This window comes from Varroa jacobsoni, unplaced genomic scaffold (genome assembly GCF_002532875.2).
Source record: "Varroa jacobsoni isolate VJ856 unplaced genomic scaffold, vjacob_1.0 scaffold_1061, whole genome shotgun sequence".
NCBI classification, from domain to species: Eukaryota; Metazoa; Arthropoda; class Arachnida; order Mesostigmata; family Varroidae; genus Varroa; species Varroa jacobsoni.
Window position 1 is genome coordinate 84,993 of NW_019213963.1, and position 6,403 is coordinate 91,395.

General features: G+C 41.4%; 1 protein-coding gene across 1 annotated transcript in view; it reads right to left on the reverse strand.

The window, feature by feature from the left end:
• Positions 1 to 3,398, reverse strand: part of LOC111266163 (uncharacterized) — a 72,675-nt gene extending 69,277 nt beyond the window's left edge. The window contains exon 1 of the mRNA XM_086970800.1: positions 3,344 to 3,398. The gene's annotated coding sequence lies outside the window, so the exon portion shown is untranslated. The remainder of the gene's footprint in view (positions 1 to 3,343) is intronic.
• Between the last annotated feature and the right edge of the window lie 3,005 nt (positions 3,399 to 6,403).

Genomic DNA, 6,403 nt, shown 5'->3' on the forward strand with positions numbered 1-6,403 from the left:
GGCAACCCAGCTGACAGACTAGTAGCTTTGCTACCAGAGGGTCGTAAGCGCTCGAGTAATTCCCACGAGACTCCTTCGGGCCCTGGCAGCAGCAGCAGCAGCAGCAGCGCGTAGCAGCGTGAGCCTGAAGGCCTAAAGTCTCTGCATTCATTTCGACAAGCTACTGACCACAGGGTCTGCGATTGCTGTTGCTGCTGCTGCTGCTGCTGGTAAATAGCATACGACGAGCCTGTATTAATTACCATATAGCACCAAGCGAATGGCGTGCCGGCCATGGTAGCGGCGGAATGAGCTACTTTAGATGAAACTCTCCTGCTACTGCGAATCCATCCCAACCTACATCGGACTCTAACTCACACAGGGGCTAGCCAGCTACGAATATCACTTGAATCCACTACCGCTTTACTGCGACTTAGGCAGCAGCAACACCGCCACCGACAGCAGTAAAAACCTCTTTGCTAGACTCCAGCGTTTAGCCCTCACGTTTGACGCGCACAAACGTAAGGACGGGTAGTAGGCGGCGCATACACCGCGAAAAGAAGGCCAAAACAGAACAAGGGACCATAAGAGAAAACACATGAAGATAATCGAGATGCATCATAGCGGTTAACGAAACAGGCCAGAACTGCCAAAGCTAAATGAAGCTGCGATCCCATAAGGTATTCCATTTCTCGGCACATATTCGGTACCCGTCACTATCGGCTGGCACGAACGTTCTACCGTAGCCAGCTATGATGGCTCTAGGCTATATGTACACCCACGCTTGAGGCTCACTTGGGCCTCAGACGTTACTATCGTAACGGTACTACTTGTTAAAACAACCTTGAGGACTGCAGAATATTTGCTGTCGGCTGTTTATAAACGGCTAGTAAGGATGGCGATCGCAGGTCGAACGCATTGACTGGATTTTTGTCATTGAATGAAAAACTTATCCGTTTTAGCGATTCAATAAACGATAGGAGTAAGGGGAAATCTGCTAACCGCGAGTAACTTTTACACGGTTGAGAAGCGTCTGTTTAATTACTATTAAGTTAAGTATTAATGTTTAATTAAGGGTGTGTTAGTTTAATTTAGGCTTGCTATTTTAGCGATGAAATGTTGTGTCCGACGGGCGCGAAGTATTGCCAATATACCAAACCTGGATTATGTGACGTTGGCATGTTGGAAAATTGATGGCCGTCAATAGTTATAACAATTAGTGTACATCGGTGGCATACGCGGGCATTTATATGTAACTAGCTGGACGTGGATAATATTATAAGTTCGCCGTCAAATATTTACGGAACTTCTCCCCTCCCCTCGCTCTATATATAGAGAACCTATATTATATAAATAGAAATGTGTTGTTGCATCTCTATATGAGCTTGTTACACGGTCACTATCACATATATGTGAAACATCTAAAAATATTCCTCCAAGTTCGTGCAAATATATTCGTCCAAAAATAAACATTCAGTAACGCTTTAATGTACATTTTAACATAACGTATTAGGAAAATAACGTTGGAAGGTATGTCAAGAGACTTTATTCATATTATGTGTTTGTATGTAGTCGACACTTTATTTAATTAAAACCTTCGCCTTCAAATTCATGGCTGCAATAATAACTTCCGTATTTCACTATGGTCATAAATTTCAACAAGCATTTCTCCTCATGCGTTTTTTGATCAGCTAGACAAACGTTACTCAACCTTCATTAAACTACTAAAGAGCCGAAGTTGTGTAGAAACGAGTACGGACGACACGAAATAAATTTAGACGGCGTTAACTAGCACTTTGCACAGCTATGGCAGAATCCTGGAAGCGAGGTTTGAGGCCTAATTTACGCGTTAACGCCTTTAAAAACGTCATGGGGGTATCTATCATCAGCCTCTATCTTTCCTGTTACCGAAGCGCAACAGTCACAGCATTACATGACTACGTACCACAGCAAGGGTGTGGCACTTCGCCGAAATAGGTTATTGCTTTTTAAGGGTTCAACTGAGTTCCTTTGAATCAAATTTGAGAATCAGAACTTGAGAGGTAATCTAACTTGGCCATCTGGGGGTTTCAAATGGAATTTTAAGTTGATAGCAAAAAGTTGTATTGCTAGGGGCACCGGGAACGAAGCTCATCATCAACTTATCTAATACGATATCAAAGCCGATGCATATATATCGCTATCCGAAAGCCAATTTTATAAAGGAGAGATCTACATAGTCTTTACACATTGCGTATTCACTTCCGGTGTTCAATAGAAAATTGTCGGCGGGTAGGTAACAGCTTAGGTATTTGAATACGAACCTGGAACAGTCGTGCAATGCGAGTCCAGGACGACTCAAAGAGAACAGCTTTGATAAGTCTGTACTGGTAATTGTTAACTTGTTTGTTTCTCGTTTACTACACAGTCGCCTTTGACAGGTTCGGTGCGCGCTGCTCAAATTGCTACGCTGTCCTGAAAAAAACTGGCCACAGACTTTTAGGTTCGGAGGAAATTTAAGGAAGACGTTAGTTTAATTGGATACGTATTTCCTGCTCAATAGTTGGGTATCCAATAGATTAGAAAGATACCTTTATTGATAATAATGCAGGTGTGGATCGTATCGTAGAGAAAACAATTGCTTGGGTAAAAACAACATTGTTAGTCGGTGAAAAGATTTCGTAACTTTCCCACACGGTATGCAAATAGGTGGCGTTCCCACAGTGTATAATGCAGTGGTAAAGTGGTCGCTTGCCAACCGCGGTGAGGAACCGCGGTGACGAGGTGAAGGCCGAACGCAGACGTAAGCATATTTCGATGGTAATAATAATAATTACAGAAATAATAACTCTTAGTAAACCTTGAACGTAAAAAGTAAAACTTGAAACGTTCATTTCCGATCTAGCCATAGATTCACTTTGATCCTAAAAAATCTGAGTAACAATAGAAAAAGCTATTAATGTACTTGTTTGTAGTTTTTCCCTTGACTGACTTGTCAACGCTGCCTTCAAAGAGCATTCTTGGTTGATGGGTCTTTTGAGCACTGCTAAAAAAGCGGCATAAGGGCTTGCGTCGCGGCAAAAAGCGAATAGATACGGATTCCAGGAATTGCGAAAAGTTCAACTTCACTGGTACCCTTACTATTTATTATTCACGTGTCACCTTTATTTAAATTAGTTTCGTTATTTCGAAGGCTTTCAGGTTAATACAGACCAAACTTCTCTGACGGGCTTTGTATACAAAGACTTCCGCCTACTCACTATGATGTTTCTACAAAAAAACAAAATTACGGATGTTTTTCGCTGTTAAGACGACGATCAGGTCCTACCTGCCACGTGATAATAACGTCAAGACACTTACAGAAGTCTCTTTGCGAATAGCTTACCTAACATTACCCGCCTTCCTCTTCACAATGAAATCAGGCTACACGTCGAACAGACCACCTGCAATCGACAAAAACATCGAGAGATTTATTAAACAGAGTTCTTGGGCAAAAGCTGAAATTCTCCATTCTCGAAAGTCGCACGAGACAATAGTTGCCGGTCGTTTTGATACATATTAAACAAGTTCAGAAATTTCTTGAGAAGGGACTAACAAAAATCAAAAGAAGGGCTGAATTTAAATGCATTATTTCACATCTAGGCCTTGTCTTTGGACCAACAAATAGCTAGGATTAAATTCGATTGGTACAATGCTTTTCAACAGCTTACACTTCTTCACTCCTCGTACTGCTTCGATCAAGTGATTATTGATTTTGGACACATGTGAGGTGCGTAGAGGCTACGGGAGCGAGCTAGGACAGCCCATGGCATCTCCTGTAACAGTGTCTTGTAACAAACTCCTGACGCTGCAAATTCGACCACGTGAAAAACTTTATTTTCGTAATAAAGTGATGGATGTCACTGTAGGACGTTCCGTAGATTATTGAATTCTCACAACTAATTCATTTCACCATTATCGGAGCTCGCTATTTATATCGTTCAATAGTTGGACGTATGTTGTGGGGAGATGCCAATTATATTAAAATTCTGCATAATCCTAGTTATTTAATTTAAGCTCAAATTTAAATTCACATGCCGGAAGAACTGACCAAACTTCTTCAGTAACAGTAGTGTGTGAACATCGATTTTGACTAATGATCTCAAATCAACTGAGGATCTTTTGAATCCTTTCGTCACTCAAACTTTTCTCCCAGAGGAAAGGAAATTGTGCCATTTCCGGTTTAAGGATCGACAGAAGCGAAACAATAGTCGAAATTTGACGGTTGTTCACAAGTGCTTCGACGCGTGACGTACGTAATTGTGACTTTTAGTGGCTGGGCTCGGAGGAAAGAAGGGCACTGGGGTTTTTGAAAAATCGCGAAACAATGACCACTAGAAAAATCGAGTTTCAAGAAAAGTATGCATCTATTGGACTCGACAATATCGAGGCGGTACAGAAGCAATGACCACTGATATAACTAGGTATCTATCAAGAACAATTGAATTTTCAAAACGCGACACAGCTAAAAAAAAAACGGCCTCTATGTAATCAAAAATATCTGTTTTTTGAAGAAACACATTGCATTCATAATGTATCTTACAATAAAAATTATATATAGAAAAAAATGAATCGTTCACAGCTATTGCCTGATTGGTGCTTTAAAACCCGGATTTTATTCGAAAATTTGAGTTAAAAAAATATGAGCATTTCGTAATTCGAAGACACTGAGCCCTTCAAATTGTCTCTTCACATATAACTTCAAAGGAGTAAATCAATTCGAATTAGTATCTAAAGCCGAATGTGGTACAAAAGCTACCTTCCATGGTTAGTCATTTCAGTAGACTTGTCAAGATGCACAAGATGGCTATCAGTTACCAAGATTTTCAGCATTTTACCCTTCTGGCTTTTAGCCCTACTCCACCTCTGACTAGGATGAGGTCGCGCCACCGAAGTGTGGCAACATTGTGTGTACTGCTGATAGCTGGGCTTCAATTTCGACTTCACTGACGAGAACTTCGCACAAGTAGGTCGTATATACACCAGTGTGGAATCTCTATCAAAAGGCAGCCATCTCTACGGCACAGTGGGAGCTTCTATGACGAAAATCGTGTCACTAGCGTCGCCTAGGTGACTCCGCAGGGTCGCCCATCCGAAGGTCAAACGTAGTAGTAATGATAGTCATTGTACGAAGAGTGTCTAAGGAGTTCAGCAATAGCTGGAGAAACTGTCTCACATTCGTCCCACATATTGTTTCGCTTGAGCGGCTTAAACGAACTCTCAAGAGCACGCTTCAGCCCTGATATGAATGTTTCATGGGTCAGTAATATGACCAGCTGTCTGTCTGCTTGTTAGCGGTACCCAATGCGATGGGATGGTATCGGGCAGCTAAACAGAATAGTAAATTTTTGCTGCTTCAGGCCAATATTGGAAATAACACACGTCTTACAGTCAGATATTCTTGCTTGGCTCAAGTGCTTTGTCACTTACTTAGTATATCGCCTGTCGCACCTACTGATACTATTTTCTAAAAATAAACACACCTATAAGAGTATTATGATGCTCATACACTATAACATCTTTAGCACAATGGTGCCCATGATTTGGGCAGGTTACTCGTCGACGCACTTGCGAGCAACCATCAAATGCCGATCCGATAAAGCAAAAAAAGACGAGACGTTCTCATTTACTCCGTTCACGATGTAGAGCTTAATTTCACTGCTTCGAAATATCTAGCTGAAAACTATAAGGTAATAGCTTATAGCGACTATTTTAAGCTAATTGGATTCGCCTACTACATGCTCTACGTGGAAGCCAAGCTTTTCGTTAGGACCACTGCCGTTTCCGAAGCAATCTTTCGAAAAGGGAAGTTGTGTGGTATAATGTTAATAAGTAAGCGTAATAATCTCGTTCTTAATCCTAATCGTCGGTGGAGAAACATCTCGCTGTATAGGATCTTGTAATTCTTGCATAGACTAGTCTAAAATATGGGGACTCATTGCCGCTTTTGTTTATAGCCTACATTTGCAAGTGAATTTCCCCATACGAAGTCATTTCGTGTTTTGCTACTATCGGTATGAAATGATACACAACGGTTCCAGTGGTGCTGTTCTAAGTTCGATTTATCGGAAGTCGACCCGCCCGACGTGACCGTGGATCAGGAATACGATGCTTACTCCGGTTGGGCAGTTATCTATGTAACCGGAACGTGACGTTCGACTTCATGTGTTTACTAGAACGAAGGACAGCGCAAGATGTGACGTAGTACTAAAAAATATAGTTGGCAGCTTTGAATGAGACATCTTCAACTAATACTGTACATGTATAATATTCGACAGGAGCATAACGTGTGTAACTCGGCATTGAAGGAACTTCACTGACCCTGCCTCAGCAAATTGCTTGGATCTGGCAATTTCAACTTGAGTTGTAAGATTGTATAGAATTAAGCTAAGCTGCGAACTCTAAA